The sequence below is a fragment of the Equus przewalskii genome, chromosome 29, assembly GCF_037783145.1.
Source record: "Equus przewalskii isolate Varuska chromosome 29, EquPr2, whole genome shotgun sequence".
Taxonomy (NCBI): domain Eukaryota; kingdom Metazoa; phylum Chordata; class Mammalia; order Perissodactyla; family Equidae; genus Equus; species Equus przewalskii.
The window spans coordinates 22654593-22666305 of record NC_091859.1 but is presented as its reverse complement, the minus strand read 5'-3'; the positions used below and the strand labels follow the sequence as shown (position 1 = coordinate 22666305).

At 40.7% G+C, this 11713-nt stretch overlaps 1 long non-coding RNA gene across 1 annotated transcript; it reads left to right on the top strand.

Annotated features, from left to right (window-relative positions):
• The first annotated feature begins 900 nt into the window (after nucleotides 1-900).
• Nucleotides 901-10653, top strand: LOC103552044 (uncharacterized). Its single transcript, XR_545154.2, has 3 exons — nucleotides 901-983; nucleotides 5924-6017; nucleotides 8519-10653. It is a non-coding gene; the product is annotated as an uncharacterized lncRNA (long non-coding RNA).
• The last annotated feature ends 1060 nt before the right edge of the window (nucleotides 10654-11713 follow it).

The following is an 11713-nucleotide window of genomic DNA, read 5'->3' as shown; positions in this document are numbered from 1 at the left end:
AATTTTAAACTTCTCACTGATGAAATGCACTTTGCAGTCATAACTCTTGCATAAGTCTGGATGTCACTTTTTTTCATGTTACAATTTTGTGATCCAATGGATCACTGTGTAGACCCTCTACGTGCAAATGAGCTCGATAATGCAGAATGTGCACAAAATCATTGAGCTATCAGTGACATCAGGGGTTTGGCTGCTGGGGTTATTAACAGATATTTTTTCACCTAGAAGCGCAGACTAAAATCAATCATTCTGATAACTAGGCATGCCATGAGCTGTCTGCACTTTCATTTCAATCTGATTAATCACATATACACAGACCTTTACCTTAAAGGAGCAATTGTTCACATTTAATCACAAAGAAACATTCAAGCATACCAGCAGACATTACTAAATTGAACCACAATTTATGCTTCCTGTTTTAGCAAATATGTTTATGATAATGTAGGTTTCTGCATACAAATGCCTTGTTTTGTTCATGTTACAAACATTAAAATCTAAGTTAAGTAAAATAATCCACTATGTTTGATATCATTTATCATCTATTTGATGCTTTTAAAGTTTCCATTATACCCTTACAGTTTATTGTACAATTTATGCTGATAATCACAGTACAGGTCAATTATTACCGCTGTTTTCTTCAGTAAAGTAGAACATGCTAGATATCAGATTTCATCATGTTACATGTCCTCCTTCTTGCAAAGATTTGGTTCTATTACCCTGTCAATTTCTCCTGGCTTTTATATTGCAAGAAAACAAATACAGTTGCAGGTGTGGGATTTTTTTTTTTAGTCTGAAATAGAGTTGGGACCAAGTAAGCCTCTCTTATGATCCTCGCAACAGTGTTCCCAGGAAACACAACATTCCAGAAGGCACATCTGCTGTTACTATAACAACAGAAAGTCAGAGTCTAAAGAGAATCATCTGCACTTGAGGGCAGTCCACAAACCAAGGGGATTCTTGGGTTCCTCTCCAAGAAGCCAAAGGTGAGTTTTGTTAAAAGAAGCAGAACTTGAACAGGGTTTTGATGTATGAGAGGGGCATTGGGGGGTCAGAATTTGGGGAAGGTAAAGAGAAGCTCAAGATTTATAAACTGCTTCTAGACCAAAGGTGCAATACTGCGATCAGAGAAGTCAGCTCTCAGAGCTGGGGGAAAACATCCTATTGCTGGGATGTGTGCATAGAGTTAAGAATTGGTCAGGGGTGACACCAGACAGAAGAAAGCATCACCCTCCAATTGTCTGACGCAAGGACAAATAGCATTGCCTTCAGAAGGAGGTAAAGTCACTGGCCCAGGGGACCAAGACCCCAAGACCCAGTCATCTAGGTCCTTAGAGATATTGATCATGGTCCTGGGCTGGCTATCCAGGGAAGTGCTGATATGTTCTATTGAAGAGCTGGACATGGATGTGAGTCTCAGTTAGTCTGTCTGAGACTTTGCCTCTTTCTCTGCCTTAGCTTCTGCTCTGTTGGCTTCTTCTCAGGTGCTTGACCTTCTTGGTCTTCTTGTCCAACTTCCCATATGAGATTGCTCTCCATTTAGAGGTCCACCCCAGCCTGCCTGCATCCCAAGGAAACTCTATCAGGTCACTAATCCCTCTCTTCATGCCCAGTCTCTAGGTTTCCATTTCTCCCTACCTGAGCTCTAGCTCGGCCTCAACATGGAGTCTCAGACTATCCCTGGATTGAACTTTGCCCTTTTTATGGTCAAAACAGGTCAGTAGCCAATTAAGTCACTGTCCAGTGGGGGAGATTTAATGCCTAGCAGAAAATAAATAAGCAGACAAATAAATAAAAGTCAATTTCTGTAAGTGCTTTGAAGGAAATAAGCTAAACTGAAGGAAAAATAAAGTGGTAGGATCTTCCTTTTGGAGGGTGGTCAGGAAAGACATCTCTAAGGAGGTATTTTTACATTAAGACCCAAGAAAAGGAGAAGCAGCTAGCCATATTAATAGCATGTACAGAACATTGTGGCACATTAAAGAGGTTATGGTGGTAGAACAGAAAGACCAAGCAGGGCCTCCCAGTAGTGAGCCAAGGATGGAGGGTCTTGAGATGAGGGCAAGAGGTGGGTATGGACTACATCATGGAGAGATGTACAAGTCATATCTAAGGAGTTTGGATTTAATTCTAAGTGTTTTGCATGGCGTATTGTCACAAGGTCCAAAGAGACCTTTAGGATTCATCCCATCTATCAAGTAGAAGGTAATTCTTTACTTTTTATCTGTACACAAACTTTGGTAAGTCAAGTTGACTGATGTTTGTTTATCAGTGAGTAAGCTGCTACTTTAATACTGCTACCCCGGAAGAGTCCCCTTCAAGGCATGTTAAATTAACTGATGTGAATAAAAACAATGCATAAAAATACCTCTCTTCTTTAATGAGAACAGCAACTTCTGTTTCCTTGGGCTTTTTCAGTCCCATAAGACCTTTTAAAGCAGAGTGAGTGTGTTCTGGTTCAAATGCTAAAAACATAATCTCGTCTCTCTTGTTGGGTTTTTTGAGAGGCCATTTTAGATCAATCGTTTTGAGGATAGAAGCTCTCAGCAGCTGTGGCTAAAACGTACCCAGTACCACTGCTAGGTTGACCATTTTTCCCCGAGGCAGTGTTCACACAAAAGCAAAAGGGGTTGCCATTCTTTATGTGACACATGGACCCTGGCTGGGAGACTGTTGATAAAAGAAACTCCAGAGTCTGCGTTCTGAGATGGCCTGGTTATCCACCCTGACCTCAGTGTAAAATATTAGGTAAAATGCCACTTCTCTAACTTGCCATTTCTAGAGGGGTTATGAAAAGCTTACACAGGAACTGTCTGAATCTATTCATATGTTCTGTGTGTACCATCTCTTAGGTATTAATTCCCTATGTTTATTACTCACTCTAGAAAGAGGCAAAGCTGTATAATGAACTGGACTTTATTCCAGTTCTGAAACTAATTTGTTTCATGATCAAGTAAAAACGGTTTCTTCTCCAAGCATTATTTTTATTTGCCAGATGACCTCTCTGACTCCTTCCAGATCTATTACTCTATGAATCTCTATCAACATGAATCAACAAGAGTTGATTCATATCAACTCTGTGAATCTCTATCAAAATAATGCCAGAATTAGTTACGGTAGGCTAAATCTCTGTTACAAATAGATCCAAAAGGACAAAGGAGGCTCAAACAAAACAGAATTAATTTCTCTTTCACACAATTGTCCAAGACATGTGTTATAGATCAGCTGACAGTTCTGCCCCATTCTCTGATTCAGGGAACTAGTGTAATGATACTTGGTCTCCAAGGTCACTCTGCTAATAGCCTTTCCAGCCCATCAGAAAGGGGACAAGTGGAAGTCCAGGGCCAGAGATATCCTGCAAGGTAAATGAAGCCAAGATGATACACATGTCTCCCTCCTTCATTTCTCTGGCAAGAGCTTAAACACATGGCCATACCTAGCTGCAAGGGAGGCTGGAAATGCAGTTGCAGGCTGGATCCAGACAGAACTCCAATACTAAGAAGAAGAAGAGACTGGATTTGGGTGGACAGATAGCATTCTCTGCTACAGACTGAACACCTGTATGGTACTTCAAAGTCTATAAAGCTTTTCATCTGCTGAATTTTCACCACAGCTCTGTGAGATAGTTATTAAGACCTCCATTCTACAGAGGTGAAACTATGTCCCAGGGAGATTAGGTACAATATATGAGGTCTCACAGTTAGGAGCTGAGCTAAGCTTCAGTTTCAGGTCTGCTGGTCAGTGCTTCTTCTATTATAAATACTAAATTGAAATATTTGCATAGGAAATAATCATTAGCACAAATCTGCATGAATATGATGGGGTTTGATGAACAAAGAGGCATTATCATGAAAAGTAATGAGAGCAGCTAAAGCACATCATGGACCCAGCCCTGCTCTCCAGATGTTAAAACGCCTCTTGACAACCTGGAAAGAATTTAAGAAGTGAAATTAAAAACAACAACAAAAAAGGGAGGCTGATGAACAGTTTGCAATTGAGCCATTTACTCATTTTGTTCTCACTCTCAGTTGGTCTACAAAGCACATCTAAGGATAGAGGAATTGCAAGAAACACTCTGATTGGAGGTAAAAGTAAATCGTTAAAGAAGGCCAGAATCTAAAAATATTAAAAATAAAAGGTATATATGGTCATCTCACACACAAAGAAGTGGTTTTGTACTGGCAGTGGATTTTCAGATTGTTAGGGAGAGCGATATGCACCTCCCTACCCCCACCCATCACACACCCTCACAAATCATTTGCTGCTTCAACTATTTTATGCTTGCTATGAAAATCCAGCTATAAACTGCCAATAAACCAACCTCACATCTTTTGAAGGAACAGTCAAGCAATCCCTAAGCGCAACCTTGAAAAACTCTGAGTTCTTCCTTAGTTGAAGCCAAATGTCTGTGAAAATAAAGAATCCCTGAAGAATGTATTAGCTATAATTGTTCCTGATTTTTAGTCTTCAAAAAGATTGAGATAGTAATATTTCAGGATGATTTCTCGTCCAACTCTCTCCCGACTCACATTAATATGATTTCACAGTTTAAAAGCAAAGGTCCTCTTTCTCACAAATCTGTTCAAACTTTGCCATCTTTTAAAGGGACGGTAGTTTTATGGATTACCGACTCTACATAAGAAAGGTTGTGATGAGTCTCAGAGCTCAGCCGTCACTCATAAAGCATCCGAGATGCACTCTCAGAGAAGGGACGTTGGTAAAGCCCACTAAGTCAGTTAGAATGTGCCAGATGTGACAGGGTAATGCATTATTTCACACAGCAATTTAACACAGGTCTACTTGTGCCCTTTCTGAGAAGTGTAGGAAAGCTTATCAATGGATATGATTCGTCATGGGGAATTTTAAGAATTATGCTACCCTACATCTTACCATGGCAAAGCTCTTTGCTAAGGCTCCTGGACCTCTTCTCCTAATTCATCTTTATTTTAGACCCCAGGAGCCTTTTGGAGACAGCACTGGCTACCTTTTGTCATCATTTAAGGGAGGCTTGAAATTCTACCAAATTATACCTCCATGGCCTTTAAAAAAAAACCAACTATAACCAACTTACTTTAGCAATTTTGAGCACTGTTTTGCTTTTATATCCAAGTCTGTCATCGTTGAGTTATATTTATTGAATGCTTTTGTGTTTATAGCACTGAATTCAGCAGATAAAAGAGCAGAAAAGAGACAGAAGCGGAGGATTTTTACAATCTAGACAAAAGAATCTAAATCTACCTCAAAAGCTAACAGCGTTTTATAAATGTAGTTCGTCCTAATGCTAATTTCTCTGGTCTTTTGTTTACACAAGAAAGCTCCAGGCTGCTTTACGGTGTCACATGTATCAGCCAGTTGAATATAAGCAAATCCCATTACACCCAAATTCAACCACCCAAAAGAACCAAAATGAGGATTATGGTATCTCTTTAGGCTGCAATTTCTACTTAAAAACAGAAGCATAATTCTAATGCTCAGCAAATACAAAAGAAAAGCAAACTTCCCCCCAATTCCTGTTTGTTCCTCATAATTTGACTTTCTCATTATTGTCCAAGGCCTTAGGCTCATCCATAAGTACATAGAAAGGGAAAACATTTTTTTTTACATAATCACGAAACAACCTAAAACCAAGAAAGCACAGAGATGGTGTTATGGTAACAGATGAATATGGCACCTCAATGATCTTTTCTGTAGCACGTCTTTTCAGATATTCAGACTGTTCAGCAGTCTCTCAAAACCCTGGAGGTTCTCAACTGTTCCCATCATTATCAAGCTTAGAGAATGCCACCTTTTTTATAACATCAGCTTCCTTCATTCCTTTCTTCCCCCCAAGGACAAAGCAAAGCCTCATCTCCAGTTTTAGGACAAGCCAAGTTCTAGGTGATGGTGTCAAAAAGGAATAGTGACCATCTTTATTATACTTGTTCAGGGACTTTGAAGAACACAGGTCTGACAGACTGAGTGAAGCTTTCAAAGATATCAAGACCAAGGGTGTGATTTCCCCACTGCGGGACTCTGGGCAGGTACGTAAAAGCCCATATCTACAGCAACTTCAATTAAAGGAGCCGCCCTGTCAAATTTCAGTGCCACAGGATGAGTGTGTCAGTGAATAAAAAATTTCACCCACTAAAATGTAAAAATCTGGTTCTATACAACCATCCCTCCCTGTGGTCTCTTTTTTTAATGTATCTTCTATAGTGAGCTGTGTCCACTCCTCTAAATGACATTTTTCCCTAGACGATGGTGCTTTAAAAGATCTCAAGGCCAATTATAAGAACGCAAACTCAACTGTCACCCACCCATCCATTCATTCACTGACTATTTATTACATGGATTACAGACTATACACATGCACATACACACACACACACAGAATTTGGGTTTAAGATTCCCGATAGATAGCACTTCTCTTCCTCACCCAATTCTGACTCAATTGAGAAATAAGACAAAGGAGTAATAAATGAAGATCAAATTATCACCTTTTTTCCTGAGAAAGCTGCTAGAAGAGACTGTGTCCTATATACACAGACAAGGGGACTTATTAATGCCAACCACCAGGCTTAGGGAAATTTATCACCCAGCCACAGGGGCTTCCAGAGGACCACAGCCTTCCCCTGTGAGCTGCAAGGTTACCACATGGCCATGAGCAATCCAGAGTACACAGTCACACACCAGAATCTAAGAGAACACAGGGAGACAAGGGCAGAGCTAGGTATACCCTGTTCCTACACCCAAATCTACCAATCGGGCTAGTCATTCCTTCCCCAGAGGTGAGTGAAGGGCTGGAACAAGGCTGGGAATGTCACATTCAGCAATGCCCCTCGAAGTAGACTAAAATATGAGAGTAGGGCATAAGGGCCTCTACCTCCCACAATATCCCTTAGGGGTTTACTCTCTTAACCACTGGGCTTCACTGCTAACCATGGGTGTGGGTCTCTCCCTGGAAGAAAGAGATGCCACTGTCAGGACATGTTGTCCCTGTATGCGTGAGGACTCCTCCCATCCCCAGGAGACACTGCTTCTTTGCAGATACTCCTGGGGCCACCGATCCTAGAAGGTTCCAAATTGGGCAGAGCCATACACCAACTAAACCCGCACGTGTTGTCACCCCAGATTTTGACATGGCTCACTCCCTCGCCTCCTTCAAGTCTTCATTCAAATGTCACCTTGTCAAGGATGCCTTTCCTGACCACCCTGTTTAAAATTGAAAGCCTTCACCCATCCCCATTTCCTGTTTTATTTTTCTCCAGAACATTGATTCCCACTTGACATAGCACTTTGCGATACAAAAAAAGATAAATGTATTTGCCTACTGATTCTCTCTCCAGCTGCAATGTAAGCTCCATCAGAGCCTGCCACATTCCCAGTGCCTAGAACCATATTTGGCAGCTAGTAGACACTAAGTAAAAATTTGTTGGATGAAAGAAGGAATAGAGACTATCCTTCAACTGGATAGAGCACCAAAGCCTGCTGGAACCTGCAGGGTAAGACTCCCAGGAGTCTAGCCTCCTCCCCAAAGCCTAACTCAATCTATTCCAGCCACTCCGTGTAGATACTTCTCCTCCAAACTTAATCTCCTTTGTTTTTTCCTCAATAGTCCCCTGTCTGTGTACCAGGTATTGATACTCCTGAATTGAATCAATTTTCCAAACTCTAAAACTTTTGTTGAAAGAAGTAGAGCAGAATACAGTCTTTGGGGATGAGACTTTCCAGAGAGAGAGAGGAGAGAGGAAGCGGTATAGCTATGCACGCCCACTTGCTCACCCCAAATCCTCAGTTAAGTCATTCATCTCCCCACCCAACCTTATCCCAAGGGGCAGAGGGAGTCCAAAAGTATTACACTGACGGATTTCCCCCAACATGGAAGGAAACATCAGATAAGGGGATAAATTTCTCCTCACCAAAAATGTTATTTATAGTCTAGAGAATTTATGGTCTAGAGAAACAGAGGCATAAGCTATTAATAAGAAAAATAAGTTATACAATGATATTGTTGTGAAGTGCTATGGGAACATAAATGAGGAAGTAACCAATTCTATTTTGTTTTCATATATCTGCCAATGTGTTTTACACTCAGGCTAGGTTTTTAAAAAAATATTAAATATATAACCACCAACACGTATATTTGTCCTAGAATAATTTGTTACTTTTTTAGAGTTCCTTATCCATTTGCAAAGTAACTTCTTATATATCTTCTCATTTGATCTTGCCACCCCCTTGCCACCTAGGCATGTGCACAGCCTCACACAGCTGCACGGGCATAAATACACCTGCACACACACACACACACACACACACAAAGATGTCAGAGACCTGTAGCGTCCCCCAGTGATCATCCTTTCTTGCTTTAGTCATAGCAATAACCACGTTTATCTGGACACACAGCTGCCTAGAATTAAGACTATATTTCTAGGTCATCTTTCCAACCAGACATGGTCCCAGAACATAAGTATAGATGGTATATGAAACTACCACAAGGATTAGGAAGAGTGACTTCTTTCCTTTGTTCCTTCCTGCCCTCCAGAATGTGGCTTTCACAGTTGGAGTTGGAGCAGCCATCTTGGACCAGAAGGGGAATTTGACAAAGAGGCCACATGTGGCAGACAAGGTGGAAGAAACGTGTCTCGCTGACACTGTGAAGTGCCATACTAGTCCAGGGCCTTAATTACAACTTTTATATGAGAAAGAAATCAACCTCCATCTGGTTTAAGCCTCTGCTATTTTAGGTCTTTAGGCATGCACAGACAAAACCAATTCTAGTCCCTTCTCAATATCTCATTCTCTCCCTCTCTCACACACACACTCCTATGTTGATCCTATCACAGAACTCTTCGTGCTTCGTTTTGTTTCTTGCTTACGTGTTGAGGATGTCTTTGTTACACTTATTTCTAACCTCTCTTCTCCCCGCTTTGAACAATCACCTCAAATGTCACTTCATTTCTAAACCTTTTTACTCCTATCCCTGGCCACCTCCTTACCCTCTCAGAGAAACTTCTGCTGACTTCGATAGCCTACAGAGTAATCTGGTGGACTTACCTTCTTCTCAACAGAGTCATGAGCTCCTAAGGGCAAGGATCAGTATTATTCTCCTTGATATCCCCAGAGGCTAACAAAGCGCCTGATGCAAAGACAGTCTCCAGCACATATGCGATGAGGTAGGCAGGAAAAGTAGTATTATTCCCATCTTACAGATGGAGAAACTGAGGTTAGTGATTTATATAGGGTCACATAAGTTAATATTCAAATTGTGTTTTCCTACTGTACCAAGATGCATTCAAATTAAAAAATAACTATGATTTAAGGCACTTGGATAAATCCTTCTGTTCCAGGCTGCAGCTTGTTCACAAATAGACCCAGACTTGAAGGAATAATTCATGGAAGCCTGCTATGTCAGTTTCCTTCACTACTTAATTTAGGGCCCAGCATATATTGCACAGTCCTATGGAGCATTTAAGAACCCAGTGAGTCACGGGGAGGGCAATCTCAGTCTCTTTAATGTTAACCACAGTCAAGTTTCTTCCCTCATCTTCATTCTTTTGCCTCTTAGTTAAGCAATTTTTGCAAATTTTTTAGCAGGAGATCGATTAATTACTAGATAATAGCTTTTATGCCACTGTAGCATTTAACGTAAATAGATTTTAACTTTTTCTTCATGGTTAGAGATCTGTGATCCAACTTGTAACTTTACTTAAATGACATGGAAATGGTTCTTTGCTAGGTGAACTGAAGAATATGATAATGTTTTATGATAGGATATGCTATCCTAGCAGTAAATTCAAGAAAGACACCTAAATCACTGTATGAAAACTGGAAGAAAATGATAAACTCCAAGGTCCACACAACTTAGGAAGAGAGTTAGCAAGTTTCTCAGAAAAGTCTACCTCCTTCTGTTTCTGCTCCTCTGACTCAGAGAAGAACCTGGCCACATGGGTATTAATGCAACCAGATGTTTGACAGTGTTGTTCGGGATCCCCTCTCTGCCTCTGCCATTCATCCATCCATTGCTCGAGAAGTGGATGATTCACACAAGCACAGTGTGAACCTTTGCAAATAAGTCTGACCATTTCACTCCTCTGCTCAATGCTCACCAGTGACTCTTCATTTCATGTGGAATAAAATCTGAAGTCCTCCCCATGGCCCACACAGCCCTACGTGGTCTGGTCCCTAACAACCCCCATCCTGTTCTCCAAACTGTGCCCCCCTTGGCTCATTCCATCGCAGCATCACTACTCCTCAGGGTTGTTGTATTTGCCATTGCCTCCACCAGGAACACTCTTCCGCAGGTACGTCGTCTCACTCCCTGGATTCAGTTAGGTCTTTATGAACAATCATCTCAGAGAGGTCATCTCTGATCACTAATCTAAGACAGCAGCTTCCATCACCCTCTCCCTACTAGCCCTGCTGTATTTTTCTTCACAGCAATCATTACCATCTGACATTACATTAAGTATCTTTCTGTTTATCATCTACCTATCTATTATTTGCTTGTTTGTTTATTATCCATTTTCCCCACTAGAATATAAGCTTCATGAGGGAATAGGCATTGGTTTTCTTCTTCACTGTTGAGCACTGTGCCTCAGTATACTAGACAGAACATCAATCTGATGTGTATAGTATACCATATAATAGACCATCAATAAATATTGACTGAAAAGAAAATTTCATCCAACAACTGTCTGTTCAGTCTTAGGCCTTATACAGGGTGAATATGATCGATACAGCCCCTGCTCTCATGATGCTGACAGTTTAACTGGAAAAGAAGCTGCTACTATTTTTTAAGCATTCTGGAGAAAAGAATCATTTTCCTTCTGATCTTAAAGAGTCCCTACCAATGTTACAGGAACTATGCGTCTAAAGTTTTACTTGTTCTACTGTGTAGAAGGTTGAAAGAGCAAAATATCCTTTAGAAAGTTTATTTCAGCTTCCTGTTGGCTCCGTTTCCCCTTTATGGTTTCAGCTATTGCTATTCTTATTAAGCACGCAGAGAAAACTAACTTGTCAGGCGGCTTCTCTCTCAGTTAAAATAAAAGAATTCAATTAATTTTAGCATCTAGCTTTAGAGTTATCTTGGTTGATAAAGTAATATTATCAGCTAAATAATGCAATATCTATAAAACATACAGAAAGAATAAAACAATATAAGCAGCAGAGAAGACTCAAGAAATCTATAATAATAGATATAATGAAGATTAACGCTTAGTACTTTCTGTATTCTAAGAACTGCAAAAATAAATGCATTTAATCTATCACAATAATCTTAGGAGTTATTATTTTTACAGAGAGGAGGAAACTGAGGCACAGAGGGATTAATAGCTTGCCCGATGTCACACAGTATTTAAGCAGAGAGGCAGGGAAGGCATCACTGTCTGGCTCCAGGCTTCTGTGTGTGCCTTGTAGCTCTTCCGTCTAACATGGCGTCTTCACCTGTGGGCATACTCTCCTCTGAAGGTGCAGCCTTTGTTTCTCCTTCCCCTTCACAAGTCTTGGGACTTTTCTGCTGTTTTGAGCTACGCACTGCATTGCATGGCTGCTCTCCTTAGGTGACTGCCTCTGACTCTTAGACTCTACATAGCATTGCCTTGCCCTCTGATAACAATGATAGAGTGAAGAATCCCTCTGTGAGTCTGTTCCAACTGATTCCAACCCCACCTCAAATTAGACTTGAAAGTAAGACCTTTATAGCTATTGGGCCTCTCAGTTACAGCAGTCAAATTTTGCT